This window comes from Lycium ferocissimum, chromosome 4, assembly GCF_029784015.1.
Source record: "Lycium ferocissimum isolate CSIRO_LF1 chromosome 4, AGI_CSIRO_Lferr_CH_V1, whole genome shotgun sequence".
Taxonomy (NCBI): Eukaryota; Viridiplantae; Streptophyta; class Magnoliopsida; order Solanales; family Solanaceae; genus Lycium; species Lycium ferocissimum.
This window is the reverse complement of record NC_081345.1, coordinates 23,457,273-23,481,002: the sequence shown is the minus strand read 5'-3', so window position 1 is coordinate 23,481,002 and position 23,730 is coordinate 23,457,273. Positions and strand designations below refer to the sequence as shown.

The 23,730-nt window shown below is 37.3% G+C and overlaps 1 pseudogene; it reads right to left on the bottom strand.

The window, feature by feature from the left end:
• Positions 1 to 255: 255 nt before the first annotated feature.
• Positions 256 to 5,379, bottom strand: LOC132053845 (premnaspirodiene oxygenase-like; annotated as a pseudogene).
• Between the last annotated feature and the right edge of the window lie 18,351 nt (positions 5,380 to 23,730).

Below are 23,730 nucleotides of genomic sequence, written 5' to 3'. Positions count from 1 at the left end.
TTTTGCCTTAAATTAAAGTAGCATAATATTAAAAACTACAAAGAGTCATTACAGATACTACTTCTGTTAAGAGTAAGAGATTCCAGATTACTTGGTCTAACAGATTGAACCAATTCAAATCGCGCATAGATCTTATTCTTTGGGTTTATTCAAGGCGTTCTTCACATACGGAAAGGGATACACAGATAAACCAAGCGAAAAGGAGATGAATCGCATTGGATGTGCTGACGTTTCACCATTTGAGCTAGCAAAACATCAAAATTTTTCATTGTTTCTATGATCTGTGGCAACTAATAATAGATCTTTCTTTTTCCTTGCAGTTATTCCATCTGTTTCAGTCATATCCAAATCTTTTGGATTAGTTTCATATGGGAGTTCCCAATTAAAGTGGAGGAGTAACTGAGCCAGAGGATGTGTAACATTAGCTCAACCAAATAACATTCCTGGACACCAGTGGCGGATCCAGGATTTTCATTCAGGATGTTCGGAAAAAAGAAAAAGCTAAATATACACTGTATTTTTTTGCCGAGGGTGTTCAAAAGTTAATATATGCACATAAAAACAAAATATCCTATATATACACTGTAATTGTTTGCCGAGGGTGTTCACAACACCTGCATCCGCCCCTGCTGGACACATCCTTCTTCTTGCACCAAATGGAACAAACTCAAAGTGATTTCCCATAGTGTCAATAGAGGAGTTCTCAAATCTTTCTGGTATAAAACTTTCAGGATCATTGACACCCCGATCCTACTAGGGTGTGATGGGCACCCGACCCCATATCCGGAGCCGAGCGAACCCGCTGACTCTTATTACCTACAAACTTTCTTCGGATTCTTAGACCAAACAAAAATAAAATACATAGTAAAACTTTCAAAAATCTTTTGTCGTTTCCAATTAAACACAATCTGTAAACATAAGGGCTCTGTAACATGATGTATAATAAAAACACATCGGCTAGTGGAACCATTTTCAAGACTGACACACTATACCCACGACTCTGTCTGCAAAGCCTCTAACTCTGGACCTGACATCACCGCGTAGAACTCTAACCCGGCGACACTCCAGAGCAAATGGAGCTTGCCAACTTCGCTGGAACGTCTTCTGCAATAGCTCTTACTTGTCTGAGCGCACCTGCGCGGCATGAAACGCAGCGCCCACAAAAAGGGGCGTCAGTACGAGTAATGTACTGAGTATGTAAGGCATGAGTAATATCACGAAATCATAATAGAGATTATAAAACACAACATAAGAGAGTGATATAACCTGTAACTCTGTTTGTCTATCATGATAGATATTGTGCACGCTAATTTTTCCTTTTGGAGTACTATATAGATACTGCAAGCAAACTGCCCGACCGTGTAGGTACGGTGTATAACTGCCCGACCATACAGGTGCGGTGGACTACTGCCCGACCATATAGGTACGGTGTAACGCTTTCTCGAGCGGAACCATGGAATAAAGGAGTAATCTGTCATCTGAGTGCCCCTTGGGGCGGATGCCATGCATGCTAGCTTTTTTAAAAAAAGACATGTAAATATCTGTAAGTAAACTGCCCGACCACGTAGGATCGGTGTATAGCTGCCCGTCCATATAGGAACGGTGTATAAGCCCGCGTCCAGGCCTCCCGCGTCCGGGGTGTAATCTGCCCACTGCAGTGGTGTGGCTGCCCGGCCGCCCGTTGGACGGCACGGTGTCATAAAATAAATCATATGTAAAAATAAAGCATGCATGAGAGCCCAAGTGAAAACTACAACTCTATCGGAGTGACGTAAGGTCGGTAACCTCCGATCATATTATGGATAATCAGGATCGCCCCCTCTCACCTTGAAGGAACAATTATAAGGCGAGACTCGTCAATCAAGGATAACATCACGGGAAAACATAAAACGGGGTCATGACATATCCTTTCATATACTTTGAAACCTCTAAAATAGTCATTATCCAAAAATTAGCTTAACATTTCATATCGTCGTATTCATGGCCTTGACATATTCGTCCTAGTCATTCTCTCATATCTAGCATCATCATTGTCGTCATAAAATCATAGTCGTTGTTTTGATCATAAAAACTTTCAAGAATCGTAAAACTTAGATTTTGGAGGAAAGTGGATATTTTGGAAAACATTCATAAGCTTTTAGGAAGGAAAATCATGCTTTGAAATCATAACTTCTAACTTTTGAAAATAAGGACGTTATGGGAGCATTTATAAAATCGCAACGTATGATTCATGCCATAGAAGGAAAAGGGACGAGCCTTAACATACTCGTCTCACGACCAACTAGCTACGCTTAATTGTCCAAGCTCGCTACCGCTATTCTACATTCAAGAAAATTAATGCAACCATTAGATTCATCACCATATACTTGTCTCGGTCTTTCAGACATATTTACTTATGGTCTGCCGAAATTTCGGCAGCATCTCCCCTGTAAATACACCATCCCCGAGAATCTAACTCGGCCAATCATCAACAACAAACCCGAGAATGGAACTCGGCCAAACCAATAACAATGCTAGCAATTATTCTAGCAACACTTCAATATTCAATTCAATCCAATCCAATTCAATTCAATTCAATTCGATTCACATAATATTCTAACAACTCAATCAACATACTACTTTATCCGAAACCTTCAACTTCAACAACAACCATGCATTTCATTATCATTCATATACGTTAACTTCAACAACAACCTTCATTCCACGTCACATAATCCATAACGACAACAACTAGAATGTCAAATAAAATCAATTTACTACAACTTACCAAATCACCTACCATTCGGTTACAACAACTTCTTATACATTTTCATGCATTTCCATCCACCTCTATACATTTCAACAACAACAATATGCTACATAAAATCAACTCATTCTCCCATGCACACAACACACACTCACAACCAACTCATGCAACACAATACACGGCTACAACTACCATCCACAACTCAACAATCAAATTACTAAATAATATTAATTCATCACCTCAATCCAACACTACACATATATTCGGCCAACATGCAACATACATATTTTCATATATTTCATCCATTTCTTCAACCTACAACATATACAAACCATCCACCACATACTAAAAAGATGAAACCTTACCTTTTCCTTTGATTCCTCACTTGGCTAGAATTGTAACTTTGCAAGAATAAGTGTTCTGCTTGTTCCAACAACTCTTCCATGTCATAAAGGACCTTCCATTTAGTGGAAATAATAGAAGAAAATATTTTTCCCTTCACTCCCTCTTGGACCTTGTTGGCCGAACCCTCTCCCTTCTCTTCTTCTTCTTTTTTTTTTTTGTTTTGCTTGTTCTTTCTTTCTCTTCCACTCTCTCTTCAATTAAAAGATGACCACATATCTATATATATAGCCCTACAAGCATGTGAGGGGCACATGCCCTCTTTCTTCATCTTTTTTTTTTCTAGAGTTTTCTTTTCTTTTTCTTCTTCTTCTTTTTTTCTAGAATTTTCTTCAAATTTCCCATAAGATGACCAATTCCTTTCTTTTTCTCTTTTTTTTTTCTTTTTTCGGCCACATGGCCTCTTCCAAGAAATTTCTTGAATACTCGTGAAATGACCATTTTGCCCCTAGCCTTTTTTAATATTTCCACACTAACAATATTCATAAATAATATTCATAACCAACTTGCTCATTAATATAATTTTGGAAACGGTCTTGCCCTCAACATTCCTTGGCTATCTCGAAATATTCGAAGGTTTAAAGTACGGGCTATGACATCCCAACTTTCAGGATCTCTCACGAGTGCCCATGCATTGATCACTACCCTTGTCTTCAAAGGTATTGTATATCCATCAATTATTGTTTGCTTCATACATTCCCTAGGCCTATAAAAGGAACCGGAAAATGTAGCCTTAATGCTTCCTTAACCACTAACTTCAGGTATGCCAATTTTTCAAGATCTTCTTCATCATAATTTTTCTTTCCCTTAAAGATATGTCTCACTTCACTTTGGGCCTTGGCCATAATATTTGGGTTCTTCATCAGTTCCAAAAATGCCCAAATAAGAACTGTAAATGAGATTTCAGTTCCAGCAAGAAAGACGTCCTGCATCAACAAATAAATAAATTAAAATCAATATGTAGATTCTTATATATTTAATAAGGTAAAAGATAAAGAAAATGAGTTCTAAAATGCTTAAGGAGAAACCTTTAAAGGGGTGTGGAGCTATAAACTCCCAAATCTGAGAATACACTGCGATACCAATTTACTAGATACAAATAAATATTGTCCTTGCATTTTTTATGATCTTGCAGGAATAAACCAATTAACCAGGACAATTTGGATGAGTATTAATTGATGGGAAAAAGGTAAACGCCTTACAGCAATTACTCAAAGTCTCAAACACTTAATATAAACATCAAGATAAGATCACTCTGCGATTAGCGTAAGATAAGACTCAAATATAAGTGGATTTTACATGAGATGAGAGCAAACTTACTAGAATCACAGCTTTAATGTGGTCATTCGTGATCGGAAACTGAAGTGCTGCGTTCTCCTTAACCCTTAGGAAAACATCAACCAAATCTTCGTCTCCAAACTCACCATTTCCCTTTTTCGTAGCTGCTTTATTTTCAATGTGCTCGTTGACAATTTCCTCCATAACTTCATCAACCTTTTCATGGGCATTCATCAATCTAGATTTGGAGCCACTCATTTTGTGAAGTAACTTCCAAGAAGGGAACAGATCAGCCACATCAAATTCTCCAATTAATGGCCGTACTTCCTTCACTAATGTTATAAACTCGTCTCGATCTTTGAACATTTTTTCGAAGGCTGCTCTACAAGTGACAGAGTTGGTAAACCGAAAGATTTTTTCTGTCATGTTGACTATAGAACCCCTCGTGGAACGAATTGATGAAATGAGACTTGAAAGCTCATCTTGTCAAATTGCACCAAAGGACTTGACCATCTTCGTACTAAGAAGTTCTACAATACAAAATTTACGCACTTGTCTCCAGTAGTCAATATGTTGGTGAAATATAATGTCTTTAGTATTGTAAAATATGATGTTTGTGGATGTAAGTGGTGGCCTAGTAGCAAAGGCGAGATCATGAGTTCTTAGAATTTCTTTTGCAATAGTAGGTGATGATATGACCACCGTTGGAATTTCCTCGAGTTGCAAGTACATAATAGGCCCATTTTTTTGCGCTAAACTTCTAAGAGTGTGATGTCGAAGTCCTCGTCCGATCAAGTGATGCAGACTTCCAATAAAGGGAAGTCTCCATGGACCTGGAGGAGGGAACCTGATTTGCTTCTTGTTTTTCCTTGTCTACTGATTAGAATAAAGAGGAAGAAGAAGCAAAGAAAAAATGAAAGTAAGTTGAAATTAAGGGTGGAGTATATCTCCATTAATGGTCAGTAATTAAAGAAAAGGAAGCTTATGAGGGATATTGCTGCAAATAATGGCCGAATACCCAAACGACTTAATCCCACCAAGGAAGCCACATGGCTGCTTTTATAATGGCCCAATTCCTAAATGATCTAATTCAAGAAGGAGTCATATTTTTCTTAGTTAATAGAAAAGTCACTTAATTATGTCTATAGCATCACTTAATTTCGGATAGTTAGGTCATCATTTGATCTTTAATGTACTCATAAATCATACTCCATTGCAGTGTGTTATCATAAATAGAATGTTTCACTGCACGTCGTGACTTATCATAAAGTGTTCATTGCACATAGATATTATTGGTCACCACAGTCGTCCATTGCACATGGTTACCAGAATCGTCCACTGCACATGATATTATTAAACAAAAAAACAAACAAAGGGGAAATAGACAAATTTGGCCTGAAATGGAACAGATTTATCCCTCGTTAATAGTTGAATTCAAATATGCCTTTGCCATTACTAGTTGGGGACAAATTTATCCATGAACTATGCGAAATGGAACAAATTTGTTCTTATTTTTTAACAGTGGAAGTTTATCACCCGGTGAAGCCATGTGTCATGCAATAAAGGATTAGTTTTTTAAAACAGAGGGTTATATTGAACCTTTTGCATAATTCAAGGACAAATTTAACCCTTTCGCAAATTTGACAAATTTCAGTTCATTCTGATTAATCGATTCAATTTTTTATTTTTATTTTAATTTTGGGCTTTTTTTTATGGCCAAAAGATCGAAAGATCACAAAATTAATATTTTTTTTTGGGAAATCTACATGGTGTGGCAAACTAGTATAGGTAATTATATTTAGTAGCTATAGTTTACATTAATTACTCCTCATAGCTAAAAGTTGTATGTTAATGACACTTATTAGCTACCTCCTCCTTCTCCTCCTCTCTCTAACGTTCCCCTCCACTCTCTCTCTCACACGTCGTCTTCTCTCTCTCTCTCTCTCTCACACGTCGTCTTCTCTCTCTCTCTCTCTAACGTTTTGAGCCACTGCCGGTCATCTTTTCCGGCGGAGCTCTACCGGAGCCCAATCAAACGACCGCCTCTCTCTCTCTCTCTCTCTCTCTCTCTCTCTCTCTCTCTCTCTCGCTTCCTTCTCTCATCTCCCTCTATTTCTCTCTCTAAAATTCTAAACTCACGCATCCGCACGTTAAGTTGTATTTCGGTTTGATTTGAATATCTTATTCTTGGAGCATGATCACGTTACACCCCGCACTTCACCGTTGTAATGGAGCATTGGAGACGTCCATGAAGTTTGGAAGGTACAAGTCATGGGAAGTACGTGACAATAGAATAAAGGATGAATTACGATCTCGTAAGTCGTAACCGGGAAGGACAACCTTGAAACATGAGAACATGACCATTACCAAGTATAATAAATGATAAATAGCATGTAAGGGGAGTTTTGGAAGATTTTGGGACCAAGCAAATCAAAGAAAATAAGTTTGTCAAAAATTTGAAAAAAAAAAAGTGGGCAGAATTTTGGGTCAAATTTGGAAGGGCATATCTCCAGGCATATGAGGAGTTTTAAAGTGTTTCAAAAGCCTAAAATGAATTTCGTCGAGTCTAGTTTTCAACGCAATAAACCTCTCATCGATACGACATCGGAATAGAGAATTATGGACGTTACAAGTTAGGCGGGACGGAAGCGAGTAAAACATCTACGGTGCTACGGTCTTTGCTACAGTGCTGCCGACTTTTAGCCACTATAAAAGGGTTAAAAACCCCATTTTTCTCCATCATAATCTTCTAAAAATTCTCAGAAAATTCAGCAAGCAAAATAGCTCTTAGATCACATAAAAGATGAGGATTTTGAGTAAATTTCAAGTTACGGCATATTAATCAAGGTCCGAACAACGTGTAGTCGCGATTATAGTTTTGTCTTGCGTTGGAATTGGCTTGGATTCAAAGTAAACATTGAAGATATTGCTGCTCTAGCAAGAATAAGGTATGAATCTCTCCTTATTAATATTAATTTTAGTTTATTTACGGAGATAAAGTTATTAAATAGTCGTATAATAAGTTGAATAGTTGAGAAACTTGGAAAACATCGTATGGAATGTTTTATGGAGCCTATTGGTGTTGATAATGTTGTTGTGATGTTGGTATTGTTGTTGTTGTTGTTGGTTATTGGATTGTGATTTCGGGCTAGGCATATAAACAGGGGAGATCTTTGCTACTTCCGAATTTCTAAATGAATTCTAAATGGATTTTAATTAAGGGTTTAAGACGAGCGTATGACGATGAGCCTAACAATAGTATGGATGGTCGTATATGTAGATTACGAGGCTACGAATGATCTTAAGGGAATTGCAAGACAGGAAGTAAGTTGGAAGTCGAGAAATTATCTTCCAGGTATGTTAAGGCTATTCCTCTTTCTTCTAAAGGCATGATTCCTTTCTTATGAATTCAATAGGTGTTTTCCAAATGTCCCAAGATCCCTTTCTGTGAATCCATAACTGTCTTCCAAGAACATTCTTATTCTCAAAAGATAGAGATTCATGATTCATAGAGTTCTTATGCTGCTAAAGATAAATATGTTTTATGATGACGATGGTCCTATTTCTAGAAACTCCTATGTTATAATTCCCTACATATGTTTCATAACCTCCTTACTTCCAAAAGTTAGAGTTCATGATTCAAAGGTATGACTTCTTTCTTGATAATCCATAAATGTTTTCCAAAATGTCCCTATTTTCCGAGTCAAAGATTTATGATTCTATAAGCTTTTATGACAACAACAACGGACATGTTTTTACAATGTTAATGACGATGCTAAAGATGAGAATGTTTCTATGATGATTACGACGATGATGATGATTTCATATTTAAAAGTCCCAAGCTTATGATTTCAATGTAAATATGAGAATGTTGAGTTATTTTCGTGATTTTCTTGATTTTTATTCATTGTTGTTGATCTCGCCTTATAATAATTGTTCCTTCAAGGTGAGATAGAACGATGATGATTATTCCATAATATAATCGGAGGTTACCGACCTTACGTCACTCCGATGTATTTATAGCTCTTATTTGGCTCTCACGCATGATTTATATATATATATATATATATATATATATATATATATATATATATATATATATATATATATATATATATGTGTGTGTGTGTGTGTGTGTGTGTGTGCTATAGTCGGCCGCGCATGCATGGCACGTAGATGTGCACACCACGCGCGGTGGGCATGTTATGATATTGCCCCGGACGCGGGAGGCCCGGACGCGGGCTAATGATGATAACACCGAGCCTTAATGGCCGGGCATGATACTATATATAACACCGAGCCTTAATGGCCGGGCATGATACTATATATATGACACCGAGCCTTAATGGCCGGGCATGGTACTATGTATATGTATAAAAATATATTTTTAAAGACTAAGCATGCATGGCATCCACCTTATGAGGCATCCAGATGTACAGGTTATCTCTTTTATTCCATGTTACCTTTCATGTCTATATTATGTTGTTATTCATGCCTTACATACTCAGTACATTATTCGTACTGACGTCCCTTCTTGTGGACGCTGCGCTCATGCCCGCAGGTAGGTAGGAAGACGGATCAGACCCGTAGGTGTTCTATCAGCGGATTCTCAGGAGCACTCCACTTACTTCGGAGCTGCAGTCTATTTGGTATTGTCCTTATGATCATTTGTATTCTATGTAGAGGCTCGTAGACGTGTGTGTATAGTTAGATGTTTTATAGCTCCACCGGTTCATATTGTTGTATAATATATTGGTGGCCTTGTCGGCCTTATTTTGAGCTCTTGATACTTTACTGTTAGCCTTGCCGGCTTTATGAAATACATTATGTTGTGGCGACCTTGTCGGTCTGCATATGTACATATGTGCTGAATGAGCGGATATTCCTATGTTGGGCCTTTTCTGCGTGCAGATATTCTTTGAGTTATGGTTTATAATGTTCAAAGTCACGGATGAGTCAGGTGGTTCCCGGCCTACGGGTCGGAGCCCGTCATACTCCTGGTAGGGGTGTGACAAAGTGGTATCAGAGCAGTTCGTCCTAGGGAATGTCTACGAGCCGTGTCCAGTAGAGTCTTGTTTATGGGTGTGAAGCGCGCCACACTTATAAACAAGAGGCTGCAAGGCATTTAGGAACCATTGACCTTTCTTTCTTATCTTAGATCGTGCCATAGAGCTAAATCATAGGATATGATGTCCCTGATCCTAACCCAAATGTTTTGATCATGGATAAGCAGTTGATTATGTCGCTACGAGAAAATTGCTTCGAATTGAAGTTGTTCATTCGAAAGGTATGTTTCCTGTTTTATTAATATGGATAGATGTTGATATAAGAACTTGAGCAAGATATTATGGTATTTGTGATTGCTCTGTGGGGCATTGGATGTGTTTTCTGGGCTGTGTGCAGGAATGAGGTAGTAAGAATTATGAAGGAAACTCTGCCAAAATTTTTACAAATTGAATTGTTTGCATGTCTATAGAGAAAGAGTAAAGGGAAAATGTGACCATCAGCTATTTGGTAAGTCATGATTGAAGGAACAACTATGCAACGCTTTCAAAGAGAAGTTTTAGAGTGATTTTAATTTAATTTAAAGGAGGAACCCTGGAGGGAAAAATGATTAGTAGTTAAAGAAACTGGAATGAGTTGCATCCGAGATTTCGGAGGATTGAGACCTATTGGAAACATAAAGAAAGTTGACATTAGGAACTTAAATACGGTATTACGATTTATAGATTAGATTGGTTAGTAGGAGATAACAAAGAGATATTGATATGGTAAAGGAAGTTAACGAGTACGGGAAAGTTCTACCATATATATATATATATATATATATATACGAGATCAAGATGGGTTTGTACTCTTAGTGGAATGTTCTGCAAACTTCCAGATAGATACTATTAAGTGGCAAACGGGAAAAGAGCACTTTAAGAGCAAAGGAAATCAAGGAGGACCTTGAGGACAAAAGTACAAGAAAGTGCGGTTATAAATTAATTAAAGGAATTTATGTGATCGGTCACGATAAGAGGAAGCTTAATAAATTAGTAAGGTTGGCCAAAGGTAGACAGTGATGGCATACGACAGTGGACTTGGAATAGAGATGCGATTGTAAAGGAAACAGGACGAATATACGAGGAATAGACATACATACGAGCAAGCTATGGTATTTTAAAGGGAAATAAGAAATGACTAAGGAAGAAAGAAAAGGGTGTATTTTACTAAAATTTCATGATGAGAACAAGAATCATCGGGACATTAGAAGGATTATGACGCATGATTATGATACAAACAATTAGTTAAGAGAAACTATGGGACACTATGAGCTAAATTAAGGAAAGGACGAATCATGAGAATGAATGAGAGAGAATATCGACTTTTACTGGTATGGTATAAACCTAACTCAGAATCGGGAACCAAGAGTAAGAGAAATCTCAAGGGTACTGGGGAAAGGATGTCTATGAAGGAAAAAAAAATTACGGCTGAAGGAGCATGGTATAGTCGGGCATTCTATAAGGAGCCTAACGAATTCCGATGTCACCATTGATTCATTAACCTGGGGACTATTAAGCATGAAGAAAGGAAGTGGTTTGAGTTGTGTCCAATATGTGTGGACATTTGACTTGATACAAGAATCCAATTAGCAAAAGAGAAATAAGTCAAACCATGCGATGAAAGTAACTCTGGCATTATATGGACTAGAGGAGTTGAAGGATCGCTAGGCTCGGCCGAATGACTACCAAAGCGGTCAATACTCAAATGTTCTTTGGTATATGAGAACATTCTTAGACGAATTAGAATATTCCCAAGTACAGAAGAAGGAAATGTACTAGCTTGAAGGAGTCGAAATTCGAGATGAACTAATATAGCAAGGATGTGCTAAAGAAAAGTGGAAATGGACTAAATGCAAGTATATTATGAGAGACATGGGAAAGGACATGGGAAATGAGGCATGACAAGATAATGAAGGTTTAGACAAATCAAAGGAAGATAATGTCCATTTGTATATAATGAAGTAAAACCATGTTTAGTAATGGGAAGGTTTTGTGTTCGGAGTTAAGTTTTGGTGGAATGATTCAATCGCTCGTGTGGCAGAGAAAGCGCGCTTTTTTGTTACAATTAAATATGCGTTTAGCAAACGCACGCCGTCAAAAAGGTAACGTGTAGGTCCAAAAAGACCACTATAAATAGAGACCCTAACTCATTATTTTACCATTTTTGGACCTAGAAATCTCTAGAAACTCTCTCAACAAGTTCTCTTATGATCTAAGACCAAAATCAAGGGCAAACCAAGTGATTCTAACATGAGAATTCCATGGATTACTTGTGGTGTTGAATTTGGAGAAAAAATCGAGTTTAGAGTGATCCTTGTGATTGAAAGTAAGATTATCACTCCAGATGTTTATAGTACTAGCATTTATATAAGGGTGAAGGAGAAATTTATAGGAATCTAGAACTTGTTCTTATCCATGATCGTTCTAGACTTGGTAAAGCAATATGAAGTTGTTGGATTGCTAAGTGAGTTGTGAAGATGGGAAGGGAACTAGTATAGAACCGATGCTATGAATACATGAAATGTTCGACAAAATGTCTAAATGAGATACGGATAGTTTAATAAGATAATCATTTATAGAGTGCACGAGGACTCGAGGGATCCGTATACTAAGGAGAAATGTTATCAAAGGCATGACTCCCATAGAATGTTTTCCTATATATCAAATCAAAATGTTGAAAGATAAAGATTCTTGATAGTTCTTATGAGAAAGAGATAGACAGTTTTATGATAATGATACGTCCCGATAGTGATGATTTCATTTCTCAAGATCCTAAAATGTGATATTAAATGATACGATTCCTCGACGATATGCTAGTCTCAATGATAGTTTTGACAGAAGAATGGAAAGGCTACCGACCTTATGTCCGATAAAGTTATAACTCTTATGAATACTCATATATGTTTCTATAGACGGGATATGTGTACATATATAGGTAAAGGGATATATGAGTACATATATGTATATATATGAGATTGGGGAAGGGGAAGGCTATAGATTTGATCATTTGCTAAGATTATATTTCTATGATTAATGGGTATGTAGTCTCTCGATATGATTATATCATCCCGGACGCGGGATTTGTGGATAAATGGATCGTGCCGCACGTTCCGCAGCTATATATGGATATATGTATGTATATATATGTTGATGTATGATGATATATATATATATAAGTGCATGTACGAAAGATGCTAAAGGAAAGTTAATATGCATGATTCCGCCTGAAGAGGCCATATGTCACAGGTTTTCCCTTTATCTCATATTTCTTATATTTTTTTTCAATTGTTATACATGATATTCAAACATGGATTCTTGAGATATTTTGCACCCTATTAGAGGTGCCACCTTTTGATATAGTATATATTTGGGTAATTGTAAGACCATATAGATCTCGTAGATACATATGTGTGGGTAATGGTCTCACGGTTTCTCCTCGTATGTATATATATATTGTTTTGAAGTATATAAAGGTGATTTGTTTCAAAAATGAATGAATGCGGGATAGACCCCTAATGATGACAAGATAATGAAGGTTTAGCAAATAAAGTTTTGTCAATGCAATATGATTCGAATCGCTCGTACCTGTGGAAATTTTTTGGACCCCAAAAAAGAGGAATGAGAAAGCCTACAATGATTAAGTATCGGGGACGGACGGGATTACTAAAAGAAAATCGCAGCGTTGGAAGAGATGAGAGTTTTAAAAGAGGAATATTTATAGGAATCTCAATGATCGTCAAAAGAAAGAAAGACAGTATGCCTATGGATAGCATGACAAACAGTATACTACACGAGATTAGAAAATATGCGTCGGGAAATTATAAGTCACCGTTTATATCAAATCGTGAGAGTATATGTCATAGGACCATATAAATAATCGTCCCGATAAAATGGCTAGTAAAATAGTGTGGGGACGACAATAAATATTTGAAGAAGAATGAAAGCTAGTTAAGTCTCAATTGGTATAGAAGAGCCAAGGACTTAAATAGGAAAGCATACTCGTATTGAAAGGAAGTTGTGATTAAGTAAGATCTTATTTTAGTCTCATGCTTATGAGTTATGTTGTAATGATGTTAAGAATTGAGGAGAGGAAATTGGAGGAAAGATTCAACCATGGATTTGAAGATATTTTGAATAGTAGATTAGCTGGAGATATGATCATTAGTATGTTGTAAGTATAATCTTGTTATGAGGGATAACAATGATGACAAGAAAATGTTGTATACAAGTGTATAAAGGATGGTGCTGAGGTTGTTGTATGGGTTGAATTGAGTCCCATTTGAATATAAATCCCTTGGCTATGGTATTTTTTGAAGCATTGGATGAGTAATCTGAAGTAAAGTAATTAATGAGAATAATAAGCCCTTAGCAAGGAAATGCTATTGCAAACCATCTGGGCACTACCATAGGTGGAACTATGATGACAATACAAGGAATTAAGCAGTCCGACTAAGGAATTAAAAAGGAGATGAGATGATATGTATGTAAAATCGATTAGTACTAAGAGGAATAATCTAAAGTAGCACTAGAGAAACAAGCAAGAAAAAGTGCCACAAATAAGAAAGTTGTCCACTAGTAGAGAAATAGAGGGCTGCGAAATAGGAGGGACTAAGTCAACGGAAGGTGAAGTCATGGAAGTAGATGAAGATAAGATCGCAGGAAAAGAATTCAAGGATATAAATAAAGGAGATGGACATTTAAGGAATTAAGAGATCTACTTGATTGATAAATCGAAATGACAGATAATTGCGTCAAACTATGGGAAAGACTTATTAAGTGATAATCGGGCAAAGGTTAAAAGTAGAAGGAGAACCCCAAAGGAAATGATCAAAGGATATCACGTTCGATTGGAACAAGCGGGTGACAATGAGACCTCGTGGAACAAGCAACATGAAGGCTCTTATTGGAAAAAGAGATGAATGAAGGTTACAGACAAAGGAAAGAATGAAAAGATTCGAATTCGCTGCATGACTAGGAATCTTGGTTATTCTTCGACAAATTTCTGAATTCACCCCTAATTTATTAGTCGAACTAAGGATCAGAAACTTTAAGAGTAAATTGAAGGAAAGGAATCATTAAAAAAGAGATTTGAGATGTTTTGATATAAGTACAAGAATTACCGTTAGTTAGCCAAGTGCCAGAAGTCCAATTGAAGGAAAGAGAAATTAAGCGAGACATTTCGGTGTTAAACTAGTTAAAAGATAAAGTACAACAAAGATTAATTCGACTGCTATAGGAAGCAAAGGATGTTAAAATGTGACTAGTGTTGAGGTTATCTTTAAGGGAGGAATAATAAGAATAAGTAAACTCCAAGAAAGACAAAAGGCCTGGGACATCTGTAAAACGTAAGAAAGATACATGGAGATCGAAGAGAACAAGGATTTCTGAATAAAAAGAAGATGGGATAAAAAATTGGATAAAAGTATGTGGTAAGTACTGGATGATAGGGCATACAAGAATGTAAACAATGAAGGCTGAAGAGACAATGAGAACGATAAAACATAAAGAGTTAGTAGACAGACAGATAATAAGGAAAGGGATGACCTTGAGTACGGGCATAAATTTTGGCTACAAAAGAAGAAGGATAAACTGCGCAATTCGGATAAGTTCAGTTTTAAATGAGCAAGTAATACTACAAGTAAGTAAAGTAAATACCGACAAATACAGGTAAGAACATTGACATCTACCTCAGAGCGAGCTCTACCTCAACATTCGAGGACGAATGTTTTTGAAGGGGGAGAATGTTACACCCCGCACTTTCAGAGCATGAGCATATCACGTACTTCACCGTTGTAATGGAGCATTGGAGACGTCCATGAAGTTTGGAAGGTACAAGTCATGGGAAGTACGTGACAATAGAATAAAGGATGAATTACGATCTCGTAAGTCGTAACCGGGAAGGACAACCTTGAAACACGAGAACATGACCATTACCAAGTATAATAAATGATAAATAGCATGTAAGGGGAGTTTTGGAAGATTTTGGGACCAAGCAAATCAAAGAAAATAAGTTTGTCGAAAATTTAAAAAAAAAAAAAAGTTGGCAGAATTTTGGGTCAACTTTGGAAGGGCATATCTCCAGGCATATGAGGAGTTTTAAGGTGTTTCAAAAGCCTAAAATGAAGTTCGTCGAGTCTAGTTTTCAACGCAATAAACCGCTCATCGATACTACGTCGGAATAGAGAATTATGGACGTTACAAGTTAGGTCGACGTCGGAAAGATCGCTTACGATCTGATGCCGACTTTTAGCCACTATAAAAGGGTTAAAAACCCCATTTTTCTCCATCATAATCTTCTAAATATTTCCAGAAAATTCAGCAAGCAAAAGAGCTCTTAGATCACATAAAAGATGAGGATTTTGAGTAAATTTCAAGTTACGGCGTATTAATCAAGGTCCGGACAACGTGTAGTCGCGATTATAGTTTTGTCTTGCGTTGGAATTGGCTTGGATTCAAAGTAAACATTGAAGATATTTCTGCTCTAGCAAGAATAAGGTATGAATCTCTCCTTCTTAATATTAATTTTAGTTTATTTACGGAGATAAAGTTATTAAATAGTCGTATAATAAGTTGAATAGTTGAGAAACTTGGAAAACATCGTATGGAATGTTTTATGGAGCCTATTGGTGTTGATAATGTTGTTGTGATGTTGGTATTGTTGTTGTTGTTGTTGGTTATTGGATTGTGATTTCGGGCTAGGCATATAAACAGGGGAGATGCTGCCCGAATTTCGGCAGATTCTAAATGGATTTTAATTAAGGGTTTAAGACGAGCGTATGACGATGAGCCTAACAATAGTATGGATGGTCGTATATGTAGATTACGAGGCTACGAATGATCTTAAGGGAATTGCAAGACAGGAAGTAAGTTGGAAGTCGAGAAATTATCTTCCAGGTATGTTAAGGCTATTCCTCTTTCTTCTAAAGGCATGATTCCTTTCTTATGAATCCAATAGGTGTTTTCCAAATGTCCCATGATCCCTTTCTGTGAATCCATAACTGTCTTCCAAGAACATTCTTATTCTCAAAAGATAGAGATTCATGATTCATAGAGTTCTTATCTTGCTAAAGATAAATATGTTTTATGATGACGATGGTCCTATTTCTAGAAACTCCTATGTTATAATTCCCTACATATGTTTCATAACCTCCTTACTTCCAAAAGTTAGAGTTCATGATTCAAAGGTATGATTATTCTATCGCTTGGCTCGGTCCCCTTAATGCTCGTTTACCTTTCAATGGAATTCGTATCAACATTAGCTATATAACCTCATGAAAACGTACTTACTAAGGCTATAGGAATTTGGGCAGCATTCCCTTTGTTTATACTAAAAACGCCATATTCCATATTAACTCCCAACATTCATAATAACCATCATGATACTACTAACAACAACTGTCATTCCTTCATATGATTCGTATTTAAATAATTCACTTCAAATTCCCATAATCATGACTAAAAATCCATCATCGTATTCTTTCGTATCCAATGCTTATTTCACGTTCTAAATGTCATTTATAATGCATTCACACCACAACACAACAACAATCACAACTTGATTAAACTATCTCTCAAAACGTCACTATTCATCATTCATGACCCATTTGTTGTACTCTTCTACAATCCATAAATCTTAGCTCAATAATACTTCAAATAGCATGTAATGTTCATGAAACTTACCTTAAATGATGGAGGAATAAGCTTGGAGTGGTGATTCACCCTTAGCACCAAAACCTAGCTCAACTCTTGGGATTTCTTGACTTGGAAGACTTTTAATGGGTTTCCTCTACTTGATTCTCTTGATTTCTTGTTATTGATCCTTGATTTCTAGGGATTTCTCAGAGGAAAGGTGTGGAACTCTCTAGAGGTTTCTTGAAGTGCCTTGAAGAAAATGAAGTGAAATGAGCTAAGTCCCTTTTTAAAAAATCCCAAAATCGATCTTTAATGAATTATTGTCGGGATGAACAAGTGGTCGTAAACCACGCGTTTACGGACCGTATTTCGTTTCACGTCCGTCCTCCATGCACGTGTTTAAGCTTAAGAAAAACGGAAGGTTTGGGCTGAAGGACACGACATTTACGACCTGGTTTACGGTCGGAGTCCTCCGAGTTTACGGGCCGTATCTTGGGTCATATTTAACCATTTCAACATACCGTAAACTTGAGATTTTGGCGCTAGACGATCGCACTATACGGTCCGTAAATCACTTTACGGGCCGTGTAGTGCCATATACTGACTCAACGGGCCGAAATTTTCACAACTTTATTATTTCCCAAAAAAATTCATGACTGGCCATTCCCGACTTAACAACATGTCATACATCAAGCTCTTCATCGTTCTACTCGTCACTCAAGTACGGAAAGATTCCGAGGTGTCACACCACTGATCAGTCGGGCAGTTGCGCTCTACCATCGGGCGATAATCGGATAGGCGGTTACCACCGGGCTATGCCCGTCGGCGGCTTACCAACCGGTCGAGTTAGGCGTAGAGATAACACCAATAATATATGATATGTTAGTCAGGATTACAGTATAGTACACAGATGTAGTTGAAGATATGAGAGTATGGAGAGATATATATGCTAGATTCACATTAGTAAGTCAGAAGTGCCAAGTTGATGCTTATCTTCTTCCTATAAAGATATCTTTATTATATTACATTAGAAGATGCAAGTTACAGCTTGGTTCACTCGGTTCCCGTAAGATCTTAGGGTGCCAATTGTTACACCCCATAGTTTCGTACGTGGAAATTTATAAGTATTGGACGTTCTAAGTATGGATACTGGAGTTCCCTTCAAGGATGCATGATATTATACGAAGTAATCCTATGGTCATGAAGGTTTACGTTCATATAATAAGCTATGGGAAACTCCGGGACCAAGCAAATCGAAGAAAATAAATTTGTCGAGAATTTGGAAAAAAGATGATAGAATTTTGGACAGAATTTTGGGTCAAATTTGGAGGGGTATATCTCCTAGTATATTAAGAGTTTTAAGGTGTTTCAAAATCCTAAAATGAAGTTCGTCGAGTCTAGTTTTCAACGCAACAAACATCTTATCGATACGATATCGGAGTAGAAAATTATGGACGTTACAAGTTCAGCTGACCGAGCGGAAATGCGTGCTACAGTGACCCCGACCCGAATTTGAACTAATATAAAAGGGGCTTGCCCCCTCTTTTTTCAGCCAAAACATTTTCCAAACTACTCCAAAATTCTCTAGAATGTTCCTGACTCTCAAACCCAAATTTCAAGCCTAAATCAACGATAATTCCCGATTCCGGTTCGGGCAACGTATAGTTGCGAGTATAATCATATAGCGACGCTCGTGGTTCAAGTTAGGTGGAAAAAGTGAAGATATAGCGATATTATCCGGAGTAAGGTATGAATCTCCTATTATTAATGTTTATTTTGGTTTAGTTACTGAGATAAAGCTCACAAATAGCCATATAATAGTTTTGTTGGTGGAAATATGGGATAAACCCCATATGGGATGTTATGGAGTATTTTGGTGTTGAGAATAATATGATTAATCTGGTATTGATGTTGTTGTTGTTGGTTGCTGAATTACTATTTTGGGCTAGGCATATAAACAGGGGAGATGCTGCCGAAATTTTGGCAGATTCTAGAAAGATTTATTTGAAGGACTAAGACAAGCATTGAGTAGTTAAAGTTAAGGCGACCAAAAAGGTATGTTAAGGCTCGTCCCTTTCTTTCAAAGGCATGATTCCTATGTTACGATTTCATAAATGCTTCCATAACTTCTTTGTTTTCAAAAGTTAGAAGTCTATGATTCCAAGGCATGATTCCTTTCCCGATAACCCATAAATGTTTTCCAAAATGCCCGTATTTTTCCAATACAGAGGTTTATGATCTTATTCTATGTTTTCTCTCAATGTTATTCTTCATTGATAGTCTCACCTTGTAATAATTGTTCCTTCAAGGTAAGACAAAACGATGATCATTCTATAAAATAATCGGAGGTTACCAACCTTACGTCACTCCGATAGGGTTATAACTTTCCTTGGGCCCTCCTGCATGCTGCTTATATGATATATGTATATGATATATGTATATGTAAATGGGGAATATGGGAAAAAGGGCGTAGCATTATATACGCGTAACCACCTGATCAGTTAGTATAATATGATCTCATCCCGGACGCGGGATGCCCGGACGCGGGACATATGTGGTTAAATGGATCGGAGCCGACGCCTCGGCAATATGATATGTGCTATTTCTATATATATGAACAAGAAATGTTTTTCAAAAGAAAGCTAGCATGCATGGCATCGGCCACAGAGGCACTCACATGTACGAGTGTTATTCTTTTATCTCACGATATGCTCTCTATATTTCCATTACATTATTGTTCATACTTTACATCCCTTATTATGTTGCTATTCATGCCTTACATACTCGGTACATTACTCGTACCGACGTCCCTTCTTGTGGACGCCGAGTTCATGCCCGCGGATCGAGTGCAGATCGGACGATTCACGGCAGTAGGACTCCCCTCGGCGGTCGATGCTCCATTGATCCCAGGAGCTACAACCGCTTTTGGGTATGCGCATTTGTGTACATATATGGGTACGATAGGGCCTTGTACCGTCCTTTATACGGTTGTACTCATAGAGGTGCGTAGAGCGTGATATATAGTCGTGTTGTTATGCGACCTCACCCACTTATTTTTGTTGTACAGGATATATGAAGCGGCTAGATCGGCTTGCATTGTTACTCTCGATATTTATGTTTATATGTATGTGTTGGCCGTGAGCCCCCAGTACAGTGTCTTTTATGTTGATTGTTCGGGAGACAGTACCGCTCAGTTACAGATTGTGTATGGGCCCGGGATAGTCAGTGAGCAGTAAAGGCAAGCATAGGAGTGCTTCTTGGCCAGTAGTGGTCGGGCACTTGTTACGGCCCATCAGTTTGGGTCGTGACACCAATCACGCCTTACCAAGGTTAGGGCGTGACATATAAGCGATGTAAATGATAAGTTATGTGTGGCCGCATTAAGTATTAGGTGTGCCCTTATGATCGATCTGCGATATGTTAAAGGTATTGATTGGCCGAGTGTCGAAGTTAAGGTAGCAAGTGCTATAGGGCGATTGATATTGTTTTCTCCGAATGTTAAAAGTAGAATAATCATGATGCAACAATATCGAAAAAAATGAGAAATATATATACATAAGAGTAAGAAGATTAGGATGTCGGGAGAAGAAAAGCAAGAAGGATCTCAAGATTATTAGTGAAAAGGTAGTCGGGGAGGAAAAGTATGGAAGAAGAAACTTGTATAGTCGGACACTTTGTAAGAAGTTTCTCTAACAAATTTCGAAGTCACCATTGATTCGTTAGCCTATGGGATGCGTTAGTCATGAAAGAAAGAAGTGACCAATAAAGAAAGCATTTAAATTGTATCCGGTATGTATAAACATTTTGACTTGATATAAGAACTCTGATAGCAAAAAGGAAATGAGTTAAACCATGCGATGAAAGGAAATCCGGCATTATATGGAGTAGAGGAGTTGAAAAACCGTTAGGGTCGACTAGATGACTACCAAAAACGGTTAATACTCGAATGTTACTGGTAGATGAGGACATCCTTTAAAAGGGGGGAAGAACAAATTCAGCTCTAAGATGAACTACAATATTCCCAAGCTCAAAAGAGGGAAATATCTTTGGATTGAATGAGCCAAAATTCGAGATGAACCGATATGTCAAGAATGTACTAAAGAAAAGTGAGAATGGATTACATGGAAGTATATCATGGGGCAAATATGGAAAAGGAAGTGTGACAAGAGGGTGAAGGTCTAGCGAATCAAAGAGAATAAGTTTCGTCAATGCGATACATTGTGTTTCTAGGCTATGATTTGAATCGCTTACAATAGAGAAATTTTGGTTACAACTAAATATGCAGTAACGTACCTCAATAGGTAGCAGGAGGAGTAAGAAGGGCCTAGTTTCCGACCCGAGGATAAGTATAAAGAGATAGTCGGAATTGCTAAAAATGAAATTTTAGCACGAGAAAGATGAAAGTTTTAAAAAGAGGAAAAAATTATAGGGAAGTTCAATGATCTTCAAACGAAAGGAAGATAGGGTGCCTATGGATAGCAAGACAACGATCTTGTTCGAGATTAGGAAGTACCTCGTAAGTCGTGAAATTCCAACTTGCCGGTTATATCAATTGTGAGTGGATGACATAGAACCATATAAAAAACTGCCGTGATGAAACGGCCAACAGAATAGTGCAAGGATGATGATAAGGAAACAAAGAAGAATGGAGGTTAGTTTAAGTCTTAATTAGTCACTAGTATAAGAGAGCCAAGGACTTAAGGAGGGAAGCATACTCATATTAAAAGGAAGTCATAATTAAGTGTGTTATGAGATGGAGAAACCGAGAAATGGTAATCACCGAGGATAATAAGACGTTAGCAGGAAAATACTATTGTAGATTATTCAGCACTACTACAGGCGGAACCATGATGAAAATTTGCCCGAGGACCTAGTAAGGAATCCGGCTAAGGAAGTTAGAAAGAGATAATATTGTATGTATATAGGATCAATTCGTACTAGACAAATAACTCAAACTAACATCCATATAAGCAAGCAAGGAAAGGTGCTACATTTGAACAAGGGAGTTGTCTACTAACAGAGAAATAAAGAGCAAGTCAAAAGGATACAACAATTAAGAATACTCGCAAGATCGAAGAGCCAAGACCACCTTAATGAAAACAGACGATAGTTGGATATCGTTGACCACCGGTTACATACATGAGATAGGAACTAATGGATGAGTTCGACAAAGAGTTAGAAGAATAAAAGAAAACACAGATGCGCCCCTAGTATAGGAATATGAAGATCAGAGTCTAAGGGAGGACTACCATTTCAAGAAATCAATGATAACATCATAAGCTCGCAAGCTACAACATTCAAGGACGAATGTTTTAAGGGGAGAAGGATGTTATATCCCGTATTCTAACGGAGAAACGCGATCAAATTTGAGCGTAAGTATGTTGAACTATGGCTAATTAAGAACTTTGGAGTATAAGGTCGAAGCCTTATTAAATATATATTTTATGAGTAAATGATACATATGAGGAATTCGGAAGGTCCATATAAGGAATTGAGTGGAAGGAGTTTAGTTAGTATGACTTTGGAAAAAGATGAGTGTTACTTTGAACAACAAAGTATGAGCCGACTTGAGGAAAGAATATCTTTTAGTATATGAGGAGTTTTGAAGTAAAGCAAAAGCGTAAATTGAAGTTCATGAAGTCTAGTTTCTAACGCAATAAACTACTCATCGATATGACATCAGAGTAGAGAATTATGGACATTGCAAGTCCGGCTCAAAGAGCAGAAACGGGCAGCTACAGTGCACGACACGCGCAGCTACAGTGTGCGACCCACGCGCTCTGATGACAAAAATTCTAGGTCGGTGCCAACCGACTCTAGAACACTTTAAAAGGGGTTTTACCCTTATTTTCATCCAAACCTCTCTAAACTTATCCCAAATCCTCTAGAACCTTCTTCTAACTTCTACGACATGCACATATATTCTACAAGTCTATATGACAATTTTTATAATTTTTATTTCATTTTTTGTTATATCCTAAAAGATTTTGTGCGTTGGAATATTTTAAGTTGGTTGCGACAAGTTATGGACAAGACTTTTAATCTCTAGGTTTGTTGATTTTGTGTTAATGCACAAGTTGCATATTCATCTTTTCATTGGCATGGAGTGTTAAGGGTAAATTGGGAATAAGAAAAATTTGGGGTTAAAAAGTGAATTATGAAAAGTTAAGCATTTCATGAAAATTAAGGGCTAAGTGAAATTTTGGAAACTAAATATTTCATGAAAATGGTCATATGTGGCCATGTGTGTGGTGTGGGCCATAGCCCATTAGTGTTAATTATAAGTGGCAAAAGATGACTAATTAAGTCATCTTCCATATTTAGCACCCTAGAAAATTCAAGAAGCATGGAGAAAAGACAAAAGGCCATTCGGCCATGACCAAGAAAATTGAGTCCAAAATTGACAATCATGTTGTTGCTTCATAATTTAAACTCACGTTGGCAGCATTATATTTCGTATTTTTGTACGTCGGATTATTCGCAAAGGCCGAGGTGGGGTCCACACACCGAGATTTTTGGGGACATGCGACAATTTATATGAATCACATATGTGAAGTTAAACATAACTCAAGAAGGACCTCGAGGCCAAATCAAAGTGGAAGTCCTCCAAACAAATATTTTTAAGAA